The following is a 10,222-nucleotide window of genomic DNA, read 5'->3' on the forward strand; positions in this document are numbered from 1 at the left end:
ATAATTAACATGTATATAGTTAAAGTTTACAAATTGCTTTAAGAATATTATCCCATGGGGCAGCTAGGTAGTGCAGTGAATAGAGCACCTGCCCTGGAGTCAGGAGTACCTGAGTTCAAATCCGGCCTCAGACACTTAATAATTACCTAGCTGCGTGGCCTTGGGCAAGCCACTTAACCCCAATTGCCTTGCAAAAAAAAAAAAAAAAGAATATTGTCCCATCTTAGCCTGGCACCAACCTTTAGAGGTAAATCTTTTTCCCTAGCCTATGTTACAGATGAGGAAACTGAAACAGACAGGTAAAGTGATTTGTTCAGTCGCACACAGCTAGCAAGTGTGAGATCACATTTGAACTCAGGTCTTCCTGGCCCCAGGCTCAATACCATAGCCACTATTCACCAAGTTGCTATTTGCCCCAATGAAATAAATACTACCTACCCAAATAGGGATGTGCCAGACTCTGTGGGAGTGAAAAGCATAATGGATTTGGCACCAGAGGATCTGAGTTCAAATCCTTCCTTGATCACTCATGAGCTATGTGACTTTGAGAAAGTAATTTGACATACTTCAACTACCTTTTTTCATCAGAAAATGAGGCAACTGACCTAAATGTCTTCTGGGTTTCTAAATCTATGATCCTAGTCTACAAATGAGATTTAAGCTCCAAGAGGAGAAAGTATGGTGCTATGGTTGAGATGAGCTGAAATCATTTACCATTGGCATAGTCACTATAGGATACAGACAATATAATCATAGTTCAGTGAACTGGAGCATTCAGTGCAAAGGCAGTTATAAATGCAATTCTGATGTGGCCCAGAGAGAACAAGCCATCACCCACTGGCTACAGAAAAGGCCCATTCCCCTTGTCCAACTACTTCACTTGAAAGTGCATGAGAGTGGGTGGAAGGTCCAGTGCAAAATCATCACCATTGTGTAGAAGAAGTTTCATTGCCACATCAGGTTTGTGCAAAGTCTGCTCCCTTGGCCTGGGCTGGCAGACTGCTCAAGTCTTGGATGAGATTCCTTCTGATGAAAGGAAGGGCTACCATCTCCCTGCCACTGCCTCCCAGGGTCCTTCGGGCTTTATCATCTGCCCTGTCCTCTAAGTGCCATCTTTTAACCTATTCATGCAAGTTAGGGATTCCTAAGCCTCGTCACTGACCTCACCAAAGTCCACTTTGGGCTCTCCTTGGCCTGGCAGCTGAACTTTCTTTGTTGTGTTTCTTCCTCCAACTAAAGCGGGTGCACCTTGAGAATGGACACCATCTTTGCTTTTTTTTAATTTATAATCCCTTAACACAACTAACTTGTGTAAATAACACAACACTTAGCACAAAGTAAGAACTTCCTGAGTGTTTTATCATTCATTCTTGAACTCTAGAACTTCATTAACTACCAACTTAATGTTTAATTTCAAATTTAATCATACTAATTACATTACTATTACATTATTAACCTCAGGAACAACAATAAAACTAAATCGAAGAATTAGGACCCCAAGGCTAGCCCTGCCTATCACAGAGTTGGCAACTGTTCATGGTATAATTTAAGGCCTTTGGCCCACTATAGGCCCAAATAACCCACTGGCTATCCTTTCTGGTATTGGTGTCAAACTCAAGTAGAAACTAAGGTCAAGAAATTGCATGTGAGGATCCCTGCAAGTCATAAATTGACTTGGAAAATCATGTATGAATATGATGATCTGTGTTTTGATTGCATTTTCACTTATCTTATTAAATATTTCCCAGTTACATTTTAATCTGCTTCAGCTGCATAGCAGACTATTATGGGCCATATGTAGCTATAGTAACCGTTTGGCACCTCTGCTTTGGGCAAAAAAGTATTGAAGAGCTCTGTTAAAATTCAAATGTGAAACTCTGGATGGGAGAACTACATTGTCATTGTCACTCATTAGTAATTTAGCAAGAGTTTGGAATTAACCATAATCATCTAGCAAGGCCCTGAGGAAATGGACATGAAACCATGAGTAGTTGAGGTATAAGTGGTGTGGCAGGCAGAGGGTGGGACATGGAAAGAAGATGAAAAAAAAGGAGATCAAGTGAAGGACTAAACAGGGGAGGTAGAGTCACAGTAAAGAGACATGGAAGGGATCTCTAAACCTATTTGCCTACTTCATTTTTTTCCTAATCTGATCCTTTAGACAGATGATCATTGGATTGTAGATGACCAGATTTCAGATTTTATGATTCTCTGACTATCAATTGGTGAAATTATGAAATCATAAAGTTAGAAGGAACCTCCAAGGTCATGCAATCTAATCTCATTTTACACATAAAACATGATCATGGTCAGTTCAGTCCCAATATGCCTACCACTGGACCACCCTGTCACCCAATCAGATGAAGAATTTTACAGAAGCAAAGAAAGGAGATGTTCCATCAACATCCCCATGGATGTCTTGCTGAGCGAATTAAAGAGAAATACTCAGGGCTGGACAAATAGAAGACAGGCCCAGCGGGAATAAAGAGGGCTATAAGGGTCTTATAAGCACCTGGTGTTTATAAAATATATAATCATCTCTCCCAGTAAAACTATCAAGGGATGTGAAAAATTAGAATAAGACTGTTTTTCCTCTTCCTTCTTCCCCTTGGCTCCCTTTCTTTCAGTTCTTTCAGAAGTTTCTTCTTCTCTTCCCAGATGATTATAATTTGGAAGTCAGAGAAGGTTAAAAGGTCTTCACTCACTGGGACTCACTTAGGAGAAATAAATTGCTATGTTCTGTGCTCCTTCTGGAATATATATTTCCATTTCCTGTCCTTTCCAAAACAGAACTTCGAGTAGGAGCAGCAACTTCAACCAATGATGGGAAGTGAGAGGAGCATCCCCACACTTAAGGGGTTTTTTTCTCTCTCCGAGCTGACCTTATTGGGAATTCCCAGAAGACTTGACAATCTGATACTCAGCATCCTGAGTCAGCTCTGCAACAAGGCAAAGGACAGCAAAGGCAAAGCTATAGTTAGAGAAGTCCAAAAAGCACCGCCTAGATATAATCCTTATCTACTTTCATATCTTTCCCAATGCCTCATATCTGCCTAATGATTTTAACTTTCCAAAAGGGTTCCTTAGTTGTTTGTTCTACCTTAATAACAGCCTCTTTGAGTATTGAGGCAGCTTATTATGATTCTGATTTTATGCTCACAGGACTTAGAGCTTGGAGGTCTATCTAGTGAAAATCCTTTGAGGCCAGTAAAAGGTGAAATGCAAAGGGGATCAAAAGAAATAAAGTCGAGAAAATGCTTTGAAAATTTTAAAGCAATCAATAAATGAGTTATTCTCCTTGTCATTATTATTCTTTTCATTCTTCTCATCTTATGTTCACTGGAATTTTGACAGAAACAATCTGAAAGGAAGCCATTATCTGACTTTTTATATAAAATATTTAGCAAACAAAAATAATACAAAATTAGCAAGTTTTGAGATATGAAATTTTAAATATAAATATTCAAAATTTTAAAACTTTTGTATAAGCAAAAATAATAAAGACTGAATAAGGTGAGAATATATTTAATAAAAGATCATATAAAAAACCAGATAAGAGTGAGATCCATTGTCCAACAAATAAGTCATCTGAGAACATGAGGAAACGATTTTCAAAACTCACAAACTTGCAAAAATGACACAAAACATTTAAGAGAGGCTGTGGGAAGACAGAAATATTAATGCAGTATTGGGGGAAGCTATGAATTAGTTCAACAGTTTTGAAGATCAGTATGTAATTATACAAAAAAAATGGAAAGATCCTTTCATCCAGGGATTCCACTAATGGAGTATGTGTGTGTCTGTGTGTGTGTGTGTGTGTGTGTATGTATGTGTGTTACAAAGGGTTTAAATTGAGAAACATAATTCAAATATATGTTAAAATATGCCTAGCAGTACTTTTATAGTAACAAAAAATTAAAAATAAAGTGGGTGGGTATTCATCAATATCACAAATATAAGAAACTCTGAAAAAGCCTGGAGACATATGAATTGGTGCAGAGGAAAGGAAACAGAACCAAGCAAATGACATAAAAATTTACTACTATGTTGTAAACAGCAATAAGAAAAAAATTAAAAGGCAAATGAACTCTAAAGAATTGCAATGATCACTTCAGGCCTGCAGCCCAGATCTGGATGGTGGTCTGCATGGGGAACTTTGGTTACATTTTAAATTTTGTCAAAGTAAGCTTCATTACTGCAATACCTTCCATAGGTGATGGCATGACTGAGACAGACAGTTGATGCCCAGAAAGATTGTGCCAGCCTAGAAGATCTTGCCAGTCCCAAGAGAGTGGAGGAGACATGGTAGCATTCAAGTGGTGCCAATTGGCTTCCTTTCCTTTGTGCCATTTGACTTTAAAAGAATAACTAGCAATGACTTCTCCTTCATGGAGACCTCAACAGCTGCTTCTTTCTATCTAGAACAAAAAAGACAAAAATCCAAGTTCAAACCCAGGTTCAAAGCCAGCTTCAAAGCACAAGATAAGGGGCCTGAGGTCTATGATTGCTACCAAAAGTCCCTGAATCATCTAAATCCTCTCTGCCTTGGCCATTGGAAGCAAGAGGGGGGCATCAAGTTTCTCCTAGCTCTCTTCACCAACTGCAAGTTAAATCCATGTACTTATCATCAGTTTTGCTGGGATTTGGAATGGTTAGAAACTGATATTAATGCCTGCTCATCCCAACACCCAAGATTCCAAACCAAGGACAACACTTGTCTCTAAAGACTCAGATTCCAGTGCAGAAGGGTTTCTATATTTGAGAGGAGCTAGGTAAGGGGATCAGAGAGAATATGCCAATGACATGATAAGCACAGAATGCTTCCACTTTTATTATATTTTACTTAATCTGATTAAAAGTTTCATAAATGACCTCAGGAAAATTGAGTCAATGAGACATGCAAGGGACAAAACAAAATTTTAGACCAGTAGTATGTAAGTCCAAGTCTAGAAATCTGATTTCTTAAAAAAAATCTACACCCCCCCACCCAACTTAGAATACTTTCTCAAGATCCAGGAACTGGATGGATGGATGGATGGATGGATGGATGGATGGATGGATGGATGGATGGATGGATAGAACTTTTAATAAGGCTTTATTATGCTTGCCAAGAATGCAGGGGTGTAACTAAGGGGTTATTAACAACAAGTGCTCTAAGATCTTGATAGAAACAAACAAAGAATTTCTGCCTGCTACCCAGTGATTTTTCTATTTTGGATAGATGAATATAACAGTTAAAGGGGTGAATATGATATAAATGGTGAGCAAGATAGAGCTATGGGAATGAATGAAGGATAGATACATGGAAATGGATAAATGAATAAATTAAAATCAAAATTACAGCATATCACTAGTTCTTTAAAAGATTTACGACATGGGGTGGCCAGGTGGCACAGTGTGATAGAGCACTGGCCCTGGAGTCAGGAGGACCTGAATTCAAATCCAGCCTCAGACACTTAATAATTACCTAGCTGTGTGGCCTTGGGCAAGCCACTTAAACCCATTGCCTTGAAAAAAAAGATTTAGGACAAATCATCAAGATTTTTCTTTTTAATTTGTGGGCATTTCCAAAATAAAATACAATATAAAAGATGATTTGATATGAGACTGCAAATCTGTTATGTACAACTTGCTGTTCCTTTCAAATATACAATGACATTATCATGAACATTTCTTTTTTTTTAATCTCTCCCCCCACTCTAGAAATGGCTGCCATTAGACATACATTAAGTACGCATATGTAAAATTAGTTTGTGCATACTTCCATTTATCATTTCTTTCTATGGATGCAGAAACTTAGACAGAATTAAGGTAAAGCCTAGAAGGAGGGAAACCCTTCCCTTGCAGTTGCCTCAGACAAGAATGATCATCCCCAACAGGAAAGAGAGAAGGGGGACAAGAGAAAGTAGAACAGGGTACAGAGGTGAATCAGTAAGCATTTATTAAGCACCTGCTATATATCAGCCATTGCGTTGAGCTGTGGGAATACAGAGAAGAGGAAAAGACAGTCCCTGCCCTCAAGGAACTTATAGTTTAATGGGGAATATGGCCAGTGAACAACTATGTGGACAAAAACAATATAGACAGTATAAATAGGAGATAACCAACAGAGAGCAGGCATGGGCATTAAGGGGGTTTGAAGAAAGTTTCTTGTGGAAGGAGGGATTTTATTAGGACTTGAAGGATGCTGGAATGAAGAGAATTCTAGACACGGGGCAGACAGGGAAAATACATAGAGTAGGGAGGTGGAGAGTCTTGTTCAAGGAACAGTAGGCAGTTCAGTGTCTCTAGATTAAAAAGTGTATGGGGGGCAGGGAGGTGGGATATGGTTTAAGAAAACTGGAAAGATGACCAGGTGGGGCTTGAACCCTGGATGGTGGTGACAGTCAAGGACCAAGTCATCTTGTATCAGAAAATCAATCAATCCATGAACAAATATTTATCAAATACCCTTCTATATGGCAGTGGCTTTGTTGTTTTGTCCTTCATTCTCAAAGAAGACCATGACATCAAGGGAGGTAATGCCTTGACAAGCACTTGAATTGGATTTGAGTGAGGGGAACTGTGCTAAGTCCCCACTCATCAGGAATAAGTGACTGGCCCAAGGTAAGTGTGTAGTATCTGAGGCCAGATTTGAACCCCTGTCCTCCTGATTCCAAAGTCAGTGCTCTATCCCCTCTACCGCCTAGTTACTGAAGGCTGTTGAAGAATACAAAACTAACAAATACCAGAAGTGGAGCTTGTGCTCACATCTTCTGACTCCAAATTCTGTGTATTTCCCAGCATATAAGAGTAATTTGTCATTTAGGATAGAGGGCCTGGGCCTGGAGTCCAACAGTCTTGACACTTAAAGATAACTTGGCAAAATCAGTTTTAACTTTTGTGAACTCCGGTTTTTTTTTAATCTGTAAAAAGGAGACAATTAAGGAGTCGGCTCCCAAGGTCATTGGAGACTCAAATGAGACAATCTACAGAGAGCTCTTGGAAAACTTGAAAGTTACTCAATTTTTTATGATTTTTTTTAATATGGGCTCCTTGAGGACAGGGACTGTTCAGATTTTCTATTCATATCCCTATCACTTAGCACAGTCACTGATCTCACTTGGGCCATTTTAAAAAATGCTTGCCAGGTGGCTAGGTGGCACAGTGGATAGAGTGCTGGCCCTGGAGTCAGGAGTACCGGCCTCAGACATTTAATAATGACCTAGCTGTGTGGCCTTGGGCAAGCCACTTAACCCCATTGCCTTACAAAAACTAAAAAAAGAAAAAAAATGCTTGCCAAGATATTGAAATTTAATTCCCCCAGTCGCTACTCTCCCTTTCAGGGCCCTTTCACCAAAATGTCTGTTTCCTTTTTCTGTGTAGCTCAATCTAGATCTCCATCAGACCAAGTTATAAATGGATCAGTTTCCCTATCTCTTGTGTGAGAATGTGCTTAAAAACCATGTCCGGGCCATCAGGAGACCTGGCAGAGCCCCAGTCTGGCCCCTTCTTCAAACACTTCCATCCAAAAGGCAAGGAAAGCCTCAAAGATATGGTGATCTGAGAAGCAAAGGGACTCATGGGGTTCACAGAGCCCTCCAATTCCTCTGGCCCATAGTAGGTGTTTTAGAAAAGTTTCTTAATCGCCTGATTACCTGACTGTGGTAAAATCCCATGAGTTGAAATGTTAGCTATGTTAGCTTTCCCATAATCATTCAGTCCATCCAGAAGCACTTAGAAAGCCCTGACTATGTGCTAAGCCCTGGAGGGGGGAGGGAGGAAAGAACAAGTGCCCCCCCCCAGCAGCCTGATTTCCAAGCTCACTTCCTGACAGCTGCTAGGCTTTTGCCAAGATGTGAGAATAAATGATTAGCTTTTGGTAGTGTGGCAGGTCTTTGTTATTTGGAGAAACAATTGTTTAATATTAATAAAGGGTGACAAAGTTTGGTTTCTTGGTTACTGCCACATGGCACTTGTATACAGCCGTTGAATTCAAGGTGATCAATCACTCAGAAGTTTGGCCCAATTCTTTGAAATAAGTAATAACAACACTTAATGTGGGGCCAGAAGCAAGTTGGGATCATCCAAGGTCATTCCTTTAAGCAAGACAGATCACAGGGCATGGAGTAAGCAGAGCTAGGTAAATGGGGAGCATTGGGGAGTCAGGGGATAGGGAAGAAGAACAAAGATTACATTAGGGGGTGCTTAATGTAGGCAAGGAGAGAGAAACATGAGAGCATAGAAAGAGCCCTGAATTGAGTCAGTCAGTATAGGCTGCTTAAGCCCCTACTAGGTGCTTATTACCACCTCCTAATATGAAAGAGGGGAGGCCAGGAGTAGGTAGAATTGGGCACAAAGAAAGCTGGACAGTTTGTGCCCAACCTGTGGGAGAGCATTCCAAGCTCATATTGTTCTTATCAGCCACAGTCGGACACACTGTCATTTTTCTCAAATATAGTGATGTCATTTTGGCCATCTTCAATAATGAAGGACAAGAACCAAACTATGTACAAAACACTAAGCACTAAGGATACAAAGAAAGGCAAAAAGCAGTCATTCTCTGACCTTGAAGTTTTAGAGTCTTATGACCTGGGCCAAGGTCAGTCACTTACCACATGAAGCAAGTTACTGAAGCTCTCAGTTTCCTCATTAGTAAAATGAATGGCTGGGAGCAGATGGCCTTCGGGTTCCCTCCCAACTTGAATGGCAGAATCCTGTTAGATGAACTCAGACCCACAGATTCCAACTTGTTGAACTTGTTGGACATCATGGGAGCCAGGATGGCAACTCTTTCCTTGGAACTCCTGGCTCTAACTGGTGTCACCCCAGGCAGAACAGGTTAGCTAAGGGAGCAAGAAGCCAGAAGGAGTTCCACAAGAATCTTAGAGGCAATGGGGTTATTTGATAGATAAAGAAACAGAGGGGCAGTAAGTTATGCAGGTTATAAGGTCAGGGTCAGGATTTGAACTCAGGTCCTCTACCTCAAAATCCAATTCTCCTGGATTGATTTACATGTCTAAAATCACTTTTAACACTTGATTGAGGGGTGGCTAGGTAGCGTAGTGGATAGAGCACTGACCCTGGAGTCAGGAGTACCTGAGTTCCAATCGACCTCAGACACTTCATAATGACCTAGCTGTGTGGCCTTGGGCAAGTCACTTAACCCCGTTGCCTTGCCAAAAAAAACTAAAATAAATAAAATAAAATAAAATAAAATAAAAACTTGATTGAGGCTGTTTCGCTTTGATATCCATCTCTGACCACCTATAGAGTTCATTTAAAACTGTAAGTTGGCTGAAAGACAAAGAACAGGAAGAAGTGGCTCAAACAAATGGATAGTCAGTTGTGACTTACTGAGCTTACTTGAAGGATTTTTAGGTGTGGGAGGATTGTGGAGGGCACGGAGAAGGAGGGTAACACAAGAGATTCTGTGTCCTTGGGAAATCTTTAAAAACCAGCATTAGAAATGACAGAGAGAAGAAAAACTACCCCAAACCCTCAAAACAAAATTGTTTGGAGAAAAAAAATCTCAAAGAAATAAACAGAGGAAGTGTTCTGACACAATGAAAAAAATGTATGGATTAAAAGAAGTGGAGGCAAAATGGCTGGGAGAAACTCATACTAAATAAATACTAACAGAAAGATCCAAAATGAATCTTGTATTTGCTCAAGGCACAATAACATGGATAGTAAACACACAGAAGAAACAAGAAATTAATAGCAAGATTGTCATAAGATTAAATAAAGGAACCGAGTATAAATTAGAAATTCTCATCTTGATGAGATTTCAATGATCCTGTGATTTGGTCCATTAGGGAGTTCTGAGATTACTATGACTTGGTTAGCAAGTAACCAAGGTGGAAGACATCATAATTAAAGATAAACTTCCATTAAAATTACAAAAGAATTTTTGACAAAACAAGCATAAGGATGGAGTTAAGGCAATTGGTCCATCACCCGTCCTCACTTTAGAATGATTAGCTAAATGGTCTATACTCTGATGCCTTTAATAGGTAAGAAGGCTTCTATTGAATCAATTAACCACAGACATTAGACTAAATGGAAAAAAAATTTAATAAGTTTGGGAGGAATGAAAACCATTGGATATAATGAGATGATGTGGCACAGAAAGATCATTAAGATTATTTGAGGGGGCAGCTAGGTGGTGCAGTGGATAGAGCACCAGCCCTGGAGTCAGGAGGACCTGAGTTCAAATCCGGTCTCAGACACTTAATAATGA

This window comes from Macrotis lagotis, chromosome 2 (assembly GCF_037893015.1).
Source record: "Macrotis lagotis isolate mMagLag1 chromosome 2, bilby.v1.9.chrom.fasta, whole genome shotgun sequence".
Classification (NCBI taxonomy): Eukaryota; Metazoa; Chordata; class Mammalia; order Peramelemorphia; family Peramelidae; genus Macrotis; species Macrotis lagotis.